Here is an 11070-nt window from a genome sequence, read left to right as displayed (position 1 = left end):
TGGAAAAAGATGAAATAGTGTAACCTCATCTTCTTCACAGAGTCGAGAAATCGGGTCAAGGGGTTTATTTATTCTAAAAAGATGTCTATGAAGTTGTAAGTGGGTGACCACTGATCAATACAATAAAACCAATTGTTATTATCATCAACGTTATGGAAATTACGCCAGGATTTTCTGCCTCCTTATGCATGGAAACTCTTTAGACACTCGGAAAGCTCACCAGGTAGTCAGAAATAGCTGAAATTGCCTGTCAAAGATTCACATCTCCTCGCTTGCTTATAATTTACTATAAAATATCTCAGAAAAACTTCCTTTTTGATACAGGCGCGTAAATCAGTGTAATTCCTTTTTATACATCAATAGATAAAAAACTATCCTTCTTTCTGAAAGCTGCTTTTGGTTTATCCATTCCATCCTACGAATGTGTTCAACTAAATCTTCATATAAACGACCGTATTTTTCCTGGGACATTTATAATATTAAGAGTATCTCAACTACTCGTTGAGGCAGAGATTCTCGTTAATATCTAACAGATAGGTCAGTAAGTCCCGGGGTTAGATAGGAAAAAAAAATCACAAAATTCATTTTTATTCATCAATATAATCTCCTTTTAGAACAATACAATCATTCCAACGTTTCTCTAGCTTTTCTATACTACGGGTGTAGACCGATTTCTCGAGACATTCAAAATATGCTTCCTTTTGATAACTTCAGAGTGTCAGCTCGGGCAACTTCACTACCTGATTACCCATGCTGATTTTCAGGTTTTTTTCTATATTTTTCGGAATAACCGCCTCATTTGGCCGACCATGGCGTTGAGCATCTTCTGTGTCCGTACTACCATGTTTGAAATCGGCCAACCATCGTTTGATGATTGTTTTCGATGGTCAGAGTACGGAGAACATTTTTACGGACAGGCTTGGGCTTGTTCTTCCCCATCCAAAAGAAATGATAAATCAACACTCGAAATTGCTTTGAATACATCGTTTTTAAGAATAACAAAAGTAGCGTCACTTAAACCACTGTAACTCGATAATTAAATATGATAGTATTTAATGACTTTGTCCAATATATGGTGGTGTTTCAAGTGGAAAAAACATACGGCCCTTTATATTAGCGAAGATCGTCGTGATTTCTTTGGATTTGTAGTCGTGGATAAGAACGTTGAAGGTTAACGTCGTTTGGGGAAGCAGAATAATTAACAATTGAAGTATCAATTTATTTTTGATAATCGAAATGGAGGTATTAGGAAATTTAAATATTCATTTTTGGAATTATCATACTTCAAAATAGATAAGTACCAAATTTCAAGATTAGCATCTGGTAATATTTAAATGACACTGAAAATTTTGGTCCAAAAAAGCACTGAGACGAGTAACTATATCTCATAATTGACTCCGAATTATGTTCTGAAATTTGGCACACTTAATTTACACATCAATTTGAGCATGTGTACCAAAAATCATACAAATCAGAGAGGGTTGGAGGATATTTGTTTTGGTCGATTTGACGTGGTTATCTTCATATTGCAGTGGTAGATGAAATAGAAGACATTTTTAAATTTCGGAAGATGGAGAGTGTTGGTTTATCGATTGAAACACATATCTTTAAATCGGAGACTGTGGCCCAGAAGATTTCTGATGCTCCACTCCCAACAATTCCGTCTCCGTGGAGTTTATTTTAAAGTCCTGATATAGCCTTGAAGAGATTCAAAAAGATTATAATTATCGGAGTACGTATATAAAGGCAATGGAAGACAATTTTATCAATAATTTTGTTGACAAAGTACTCCACTTAAAAGTAATACTCGAGAAGATTTATGTTACTTTCCTCTTCATGGAGTATCAAAAGTATCTTCAAGTACAACCAAACTGTGAATAGTATTTGATGCATCAGTGAAATTTGTTCATGGTAAATCTTTGAACGATTATTTGAATTCGGGCCAAAACTTCAACATGAACTTCTTGATATTTTATACTGTTGGTAATTTATCCAATTGCAATTGTCACAGATATTTCCGAAAAGGTATAACCTTCTGCCTGTTTCATAATTTTTTGAGATCGTTTTAAAAACATTATTGAATGTAGACATAAGAGACAAGTCATGGTACTTCAAGGGACTCACATTCCTGCGTCGCTGCCGTTCCGTTGAATACCTGGATGCTTGGTGGTTCCATACATATTTTTTAGCTTATAAATGATGATACATGTTTATGATTATATTGTGTCAGGACCTAACTCTGAGGAGGAGGTATGTTCGTGAAGTGAACAAAAATAATTTAAAGGGGAAATTTAACTTAAGAAAATGCTGTTCTAACATTCCTTCTTTTGTTGGGAGTTTATATGAAAAGTTATTAGATAATGAGAAAAGGGAGATAGTTATTAAAAAAACTAAGGCATCCGCCTATATATGGGACCCAAAAGTTATTGCGTGGAAGTTAAGAAGGCGATAAGTTGATGGCGTTGGAATGGCAAAAGGCAACGAGTTTTTTAGTTCCATATCAACAAACACAATTTTTTCATGTTCAATACAAGTTGGTGAAGTATGAAAAATCTTTGCTCTTCAAGGACAATATTAGTTCATTATATCCAATTTTGAATGATAACGAAGAAGTGTCGGTGGGAGATTACAAGCTGCTCATTATATTCCGTGTAATGCTAAGCATCATCCATTAATTTTATCGCATAAGTCTCTTTTGTGTTTTCTTTTTTTAAAACTATGAACACATAAGATTACACCTGGCCGCCCATTAACAGTTGTGGTTTGTAAGGAGTCATTTTTGGATTATCAACGGTAAGAAGGCTTTTTCTTCTCAATTTTGTGAGTATATACAATCTTGTAGTGTTCTATCCCTTCCGATTCCCCAAAAGATGGGCAATTAACCAGAATATTCTTTGGAAGCAGTTTTTTCTCGTGTATCGGTTGATTACGCAGGCCCAATTCTAAAATGCAGCAACAATAGGTGCTTTATCACCAACAAATCATACCTTTGTCTGTTGGCAGATATGGCCACTAGGGTTGTTCATCTTAAGTTTTCAAGAATACTGAGTGGAAGATTTTTGGTTGCTTTTCGCAGATTTATCTGTCATAAGGGCATTCTTAAAGTCATTGGGAGTGATAATTGTAAAAATTTTGTAGGATGCTCAAAGATACTTACGAATTTTATAAAGTCCGAAAAAGATACATTTATGAAATTGGCTACTGAGAGTTTTTTCGTCCTGGGGCTCCCAATTGACTGTGTTATAAATAGAAGACCACTAGTACCTTTATTATCCATGACTAGTGACACGTTTGTGACACATTCAATGCTAATATCAGGATTCAGTATTGTCAATCTTCCAGATACCTGTGGGCAAGAAATCTAAGCTCATAATAATAGAGGGAAAACAAATTAAAACTTTACTTCAATCTATTCGGAAACGATGGATGAGAGAGTATATTCAAGATCAGCAGAGGAGGAAGAAATGAATCATTTTATCGTGCAAAACCAGTAGTATCTAATGCTACTCTACCTGTACATCTGATTCCCGACACACCGTTAGCTCTATTTCTGTCGATGCTTCTAATACGGCGGGGGGGGGCGTTTCGGAACAACTTCAAAAAATTACTTTGAAACCTTTATCTTTCTGACAATTACACACACCCGAACTGAAATAAAGTACTTTTGATAGGGAATTACTCTACATACATTCATCGATATGCCATTTTCGATCATTCTCACTATATACAGATTAAAACCTTTGACATATACTTTCGCTAAATTTTCGGATCCTTGATCCGCACGTCAACAACGAAACTTTAATATATTTTTGAACACAGTACAGATATTCAACACATCTCTGGAAAATATAACACTGTTGCAGGATTCATTATCTTTGCTTCAACTTCAGTTTTTGAATCTTACACAATCTGAAGCCCAAGATGAAATGTCCTTCTACTCCACAACTAAATCCAAACTTAAATTATCTGAGGTAGATTTTCAATCCGATTGTACTTTTATCTTATATATCTGGCTCCACTCTGCGACCGGGTGTTCTTCAATCTTTGAAACGGACGGTATTTGATATTATTCACTCGTTATTATAACCATCACCTCGTTCTTCCTCTAAACTTATAACAAAAAAAATATATTCGGAATGGTATGAATAAAGAAATTAAATTTTGGGATAGTCAATGTAATTAAATGTCAAAAGTCGACCGACATACTAAATTCCCATTTCTACTTCCCGTTTCTCTAATATTCATTGTCGATCAAGTGGGCGAAAAACGAGAGCAATTTTTTAGTAGTACATTCTGTCAAAAAAGTATCGGGAATTGTTAAATAAACACATATGTCACATTTAATCATAAAAATTTATTTTGTCGCATTCAAATTCTCATTTTCCAGTCCTCCAAACAATTTTTTTTTTTTTTTTTTTTGGGGGATTCAGTAAACTTAAAGCAGGTTCTACAGAGTGGCAATTTAAGCTAGGGAAATAAAAAAAAGTAAGACAGGTGAATATAGTGATTGTTTGATGGTGTTTATTGCATGTTTGGTATAGAATTCCCTCACATTCGTGCCTCTGTGCGATGGTGCGTTATTGTCGTGTAAAATCCACGAGTCATTCTTCCCTAATTCTGCCTGTTTTTGACAGATTTTCTGACGCTAACAACTTGGTACCCCTCAAATAGTACTCCTGATTGAGTGTTTATTCCTTTGGAACGAATTTAAGATGCACAAGGTAGCAGATATATATAAAAACAAACAATGAGCATCAGATTGACTTTTATTTTAGGATCTCACACATTGTACAGAATAATGCTTGCCACAATAATGGAGAACATTAGTTGTGATCACTTGTGAAAGACAACAGCGATGAAAAATTGTGTAATTATTGTCATAAATATTCCAGACTCTTTTTCATAAAACTGCTCCACTCCCCCATCCCACTTTTGGATTCGTTACAAAGACCCAGGTGACGAATGAGATTGCGTGAAGAAAAATGTTTTTAAGTATATCTTATAATCCTTTCATGCTGATTTTTCAAAACTGTTGACGAAAATACTTCGTTTATTCAGTTATCCATTTAGTAAATGACTAGATGACATGAACTGATATATCGGATCGAAATCAGATAATTAAAATATCGGACAAAGTATCAGAGATCTGCATCCTATTGGTATTCATTGAAATTTCGATATTTTTTTATAACATTAGAAATTATGGAGGGAAGGGGGGGAAAATATTGCTCATTTTCTGTAGCCAGGATATGCTTAATACACAGAGTATTTCGGATTCAGATTTACTTGGATGCGAATTGGATATCTTTATACGTAAAATGGAGTATTTTGAATAGGTTAAGTTTCAGATCCAGCCCCAAACCAAAATGGGAAGCATATCTGTATCGAATTTTATGAGTATTTTCCCCGAAATTCTGAGCGAAATAAAATAGGATCTGGATTAAAGTATTTTGTTTTAGAAATTAACAAAGTATTAGTAGCGCCACTCAAAATTCCTGAGTGGGAGAGGTTGCGCGCTCAACATTTTATAAGAGCGATAAAATAGTACAAATTTTTACTCATTTATGTAAATTGGTATTACTATTTCGGTTTCTCATGAGATAACATCAAAACATTTGAGAGATAAAGAATAATTTTAAAGATTCCAAGAATAGACGTTAGAAGTTATGTCTCAAGATAAGGTAGAATCTTTTTTGAATGCTTCATCTGTGACTCTCTGCTGTTTCAGTTGACAAGTTTGCCTCTCATACAGCTGGCCACTCTAAAAACACTCAAATATTGCTTCCCTCGGAGACAACGCCGGCACCTTGCTCTTAAGAGATACTGTTGGAAGATAAATCTTTAATATTATAAACAAATTTTCCAATTGAAATACGTTTTCATTATATTTTTATGTTGTAAATTGACATAATATCTTAAAATCTTACGCAAGCATAGGTTCAAAAACTAGAGGAACCTTTCTGTAAGCTCAAGCTAATTATCTGACTTAACTGGCTGACAGTTCACGAAACCTCGTAAATGCATGTCCCTAAGAAAGTGGTTCCAAAACTTTTTGTGCTCAAGGTACACTAATAGACAAATAAAAACTTCACGACAACCATATTTTAATTAAACCATTCATTTGGACTATTATAAGCTATAGAAAATAATGCATGGTTGGTACAAATCGGTCGGCACACTTCAACTTGCAATATATTGAATGTAATTGCTATCATTAAAAGTTATTAAATTAAAATACAGCTATAGAGCGAAAAAGGATTCTTGAGCGGACTAATTAATGATGTAAAAACAATTAATAACGCAAAGATATAATTCGAGGGGTTTTAGTAGTTTAATAAACATGTTGGAACGTAGCTCTTTCTAGTACAAGGTACTGGAAAGAAGAATAATGATTAAAATGGGAGGGACCATGATGTGTATATATATATTATAATGTAATATATTGATTATTAGTTAATTATTATTTAAAAGGTGCAAGGCAGGTTTGTGTCGTTTTTCCCTTCATTGGGAGATAACGAGAACTATGGATGCAAAAATCAAAAGACTTGGCCTCATCACTTTGTCTCATAGACATGCAATTAAAGATATGATTATACTTCACCGAATTTTAAGCAAAAAGATTAACCTATCTCCCCCAACCTGGATACTAACTATAGGTTAACTGTCCCACAAAACGAGACTCTCCACTCAAAACACCATTTACCTACCAAAACCAAAGATTGACATTTTTAAGCATAGCTTCTATTACTGATCTATTATTCTTTGGAACAAAATACCTTTTTGCTTTCGCCAGGGAAGTGAAGCTGACCTCAAGCGATTTTTGGTAAATTATGTGAAACTTGTTTTTTGTTTTTTTTTCTTCTGTACTGTCATGTTTTTTTTTATGTTTTGGTCTTTTATATTTTAATATTTGTATTATAAAGGCATCACAATTAATAAGAACGATAATTTTTATATTTTATAAAATAAGTCGACCTATATAGGCTTTGTTTATTGCTGCTGGTTGAAGTAAATAAATAAATATAATATAATATAGCTTTGTAAATATGATAATATTCAGTCCCAATCATTATTGGATCGTTCTAAACATAACAATAACAAGACAAATATAACAACACGATGCAACTGTCTATGTAGATGTCTCTCGGAGTACCAATCAAGATAAATAGAGATGCTACTTCGATATGGTTAATGTATCTTCTTTTTTTTTAATTAGTATAAAGTACCAACCAATCATATAAACTTTTTAAGATCCTTAACAGTTCAAGTACCCGAAGCATGTTGTGATACCGTATAATAAAAATATGCCTATACTGTACCCTAGTACTTCCAATCCGAATCCAAGACCTATAGGTTTTTTAAGATCTAGAGAAGTTAGAGTACCCAAAGCCAGATGGAGTCCAAGATCAGGCACCATTTTGGTTAATACAATTTTGCATATACCGTACCTGCCTAATTCAAATCTGATAGGAAAATAATTTATGCATGATATCGGATTGGATTGGAATATAATTTTTGAGTGAAAATAGTAAAGTATCAGCTTATGTTTCATACAAGAAGGGAAAGATACAAAATTACCCGTCAAATACCCGGGTAAAATGGGTACCCGCCAATAACCAAGGATCCAATATTTGTCTTTTTTTTATCACCCGTCAGGTACTCGTTTTGTGGGCTATGTACGGGTGTATTCTTGTATTCCTTATTTAAGTTTAGGGCACGATTATACTCTTATGGGTGTTGCTTTTACCTATCCTTTGCTTTTATTATTTTTATAGGTTCTCTTCAGAAATGATTAAATCAATCCCGACTTTGTCATTTGTAAATTCATACTCTGGAAAATTTTCCTTCAACCTATCTTCAATATCAAATGTATTAACTTGATAATTAATCAAAGAAAATTCCCTAAAAAAATTTCATTTGAAAGGGAAGAGCTGGTCTATTTGGCACACTTTTCCCTTTTGGGCATATTAATTAATTCTCAGCTTGTACTAGTAATATTGAGATCGGAATAGGTTTTGTTTTGTTTCATGTCAGAGTTCAAAACAATATTTAACCTTAGAACCAATTTTATACTATATTTAATACAACATTAACTAATAAATACTTCACCAATTAATTCTATTTAACTCTTAAATCTCGGATGCACCTCAAATACTAACTAATATTTCCATAAAATTAAAAGGGTTTAATAATTAAAGCTAATTCTTGAGTTTCAGAATATAATTAATGAATATATAAAAACGAAAGTGCCGGAGTACAGCTCGTAGAAACTTGTTAGAAATAAACGACGCCAAGTAGGCCCGATGTCATCTGTTCAGTTTTAAATAATGTTGTGTCAGTCTTAACATAGGACTGCTTTCTAGTCGGGTTTCGCTCTAGGTAGACGTGCAAATTATCTTTTATCAAGAACATCGATACGGTCTTTTGTTGTAATGCTCAATCACTCTCATAATTTATGATTCCCAAACTCCGACAATGCCATCAATATAAGTAAATCAAATTTATTATTGATTCAAGGGGTATCCGAGTATTTTAGTACAGTTTAGAGTATTTATTATTAAATTTATCTCATGGCTCCGTGGATTGCTTTTACTTATTTATTTTTTGAATCAAAGGTTTCCCAGGCTTTCGACAATCTCGATCTCACACTTCAACTAATCATTGATTTCGGGACCAAATCGGTGATTTGGTTTTAAAACAAGAGGTGGGAAAAAGCTTTTACTCTGCAAGTCTATGTCGAGTCTCAAATCTCCGATCACAAATCCAAATCACGTCAGAGTTCTTATAAATAAAAGCTACTTTAAAGAGTACCTTATATGTATCCAGTGAAAAAATTGTAATGAGTTTCGGGTTGTGAGCTTTAGCTTTTGTGTCTTATTTAAGTCTCGAATCTTTGATTGTGCGATCAAGTCCAGTCGGAAGTCTTGAGTTCAAGTCTTCATCCCTGATGAAAACCGCAAAAGAACCAAAATATATTCGATTCTATACCCAAAAAACTTTTGTTGTAAGGACTCTAAAAATTCGCATTTCTTCCGCTGTAAATAATTCGACTATCTATGGGAAATAAAAACTGACTAAAAGGACCATTGTATGTTCTTTTCCCACTATTTTGAGGAAAACAAATCGTTCACTCCTGAGCAGTAAGACATTTAAGAAATGTCTTCTGATTTATTCTGACTCTTTTTTAAATTTCAAAACAATGCATAAACATAATTAACTAAGGATTGAACACATTGGGGACTATAATTGTACCACTAGCCGTTGTTGGGAGACTCCTGATCTAGATAAGCATATTATGATTCTAAAATTAAAAAAGCAGAAAACCTTGGCGCCAATTATACAAAGAAAAATATCCCGCCAAAGTTGTACCTAATAATGAATTTCTCAATAAAATGTATAATCAATTGGATATGCAATTAATCTATTTTAGTACATTTAGTGCAGTTTTTCAAACAACATTTCGGGCAATATGAGTAATTGCTAGAAAATTGTCCACTATTTTTTAGTTCAGGTAACACTCGAATCCAAGCCTACAAATTACTCTTGCATAAGTATTTTTATATGACTGAATTTTATAATATTAAAATGAATAACTTTTAATCAATCAGAATAAAATGATAGCATTAATTAGCAGTTGTGTATTCAAATGGTTGATTTTATAATTTGATATGACATTGGTAATCGAAGAAACTTCAAGTTATGATAAATCGCAACTTGTATACAACAAATAAAATGTACAACAAGTTTTTAAGAACACAAACTTTATTTTTATCAATCCTAGGGAAAATGATTTACTATTGCCGTCTAGTTGGATGTCAAAACTTGCTACCATTTAACCTTACTATCAGTCAAATATTTATCTCTTTATCGTCTAGCTTTATTAATATCAGGCCCTGATATGTAGGTATTAAAAACACAAGGATTTTTAAAAGGATTAAGTTTTTGATCGATAAAGAATGACAAAAGTGGGATTATTAGAGAAACTATCTTATCCTTGCAAATATAATAGTTAATTTTTATCCATAATATGGTTATAAGATTGTATAATAGCGTATTTTAAATATATTTTAGGGGTCGTATATATAATAAAACTAGGCAATCGAGGAGTCAATTTTGTTATAAAAAGTAAGGTTTAAGTGCCTTCATTTGTTGGGCCCATTTTGACATCGACTGGTTTAATATTTGACAAAATATAATGGAATTTTTTTTCAATGTTATAAAACTTGGTTGTTTAATCTCCCAAAAGATCGACATCTACAATGATTTTAGCCACGTGAAAACGCTAAATAACTATGTCTCTTTAATCAATGAATTATTTAATCCACATATAGAACCCTCTCATTTCAATAATATGAAATAGAATATTTATACAATTTGTATTTTGTATGGATTAGCTTCTTTTTTCTTTTTGTAGGAGTGAACGCGTGCAAACTCTCTTTCCACGAGCCCGCACAATCACTATAGAGCCGGCCTTGGGATTTTTTTAGAGTACATAGTATCCTTGTGTTGATTCTCTTTTTACATATGGAAAAAATAATGCTTATTCAGAATAATAAGAGAATTTGTTGTTTCCATGTGATATAAATAAATTCTTTATATGCCGATAACGTGGATTTGCGGGTTTTTATATTAAAAGCAAAACAATGTTTTCATGGTAATATTTTCTTATATTCTATCGGGAGTTCAATCTCTTTCAAAAAGTGTCTGATTGACTCATGGAAAGAGTAAAGGAACGTATTATTATTTACTTTGAAATGTATTTTTTTTTTTTTGTAAGAAAAAATATTTTAGCTTCAATATCCAATTGAATAAATAAAAAAAAGCAACAAGGACCAACAATTTATCTACATAATATCATAGCACTATAACAATAGTATTCTGAATTTCCACGACTCAAACACTAACGTTTTTAGGAGGTTATGCGGAATATGGAATAGCCCTTACAAGCATTTCGGCATACGAGCAACACTACAAGTTTTGACTAATACTTGGTAAGGAAAACACTCTCTTTGAAGCGTACGCGTAAATTTTTCTAGGGTGTTTATTGGGAAAAAGGGAGATGTATTTCAT

This window comes from Lepeophtheirus salmonis, chromosome 6, assembly GCF_016086655.4.
Source record: "Lepeophtheirus salmonis chromosome 6, UVic_Lsal_1.4, whole genome shotgun sequence".
NCBI classification, from domain to species: domain Eukaryota; kingdom Metazoa; phylum Arthropoda; class Copepoda; order Siphonostomatoida; family Caligidae; genus Lepeophtheirus; species Lepeophtheirus salmonis.
The sequence above is the reverse complement of the archived record's forward strand: the minus strand, read 5'-3'. Positions refer to the sequence as shown.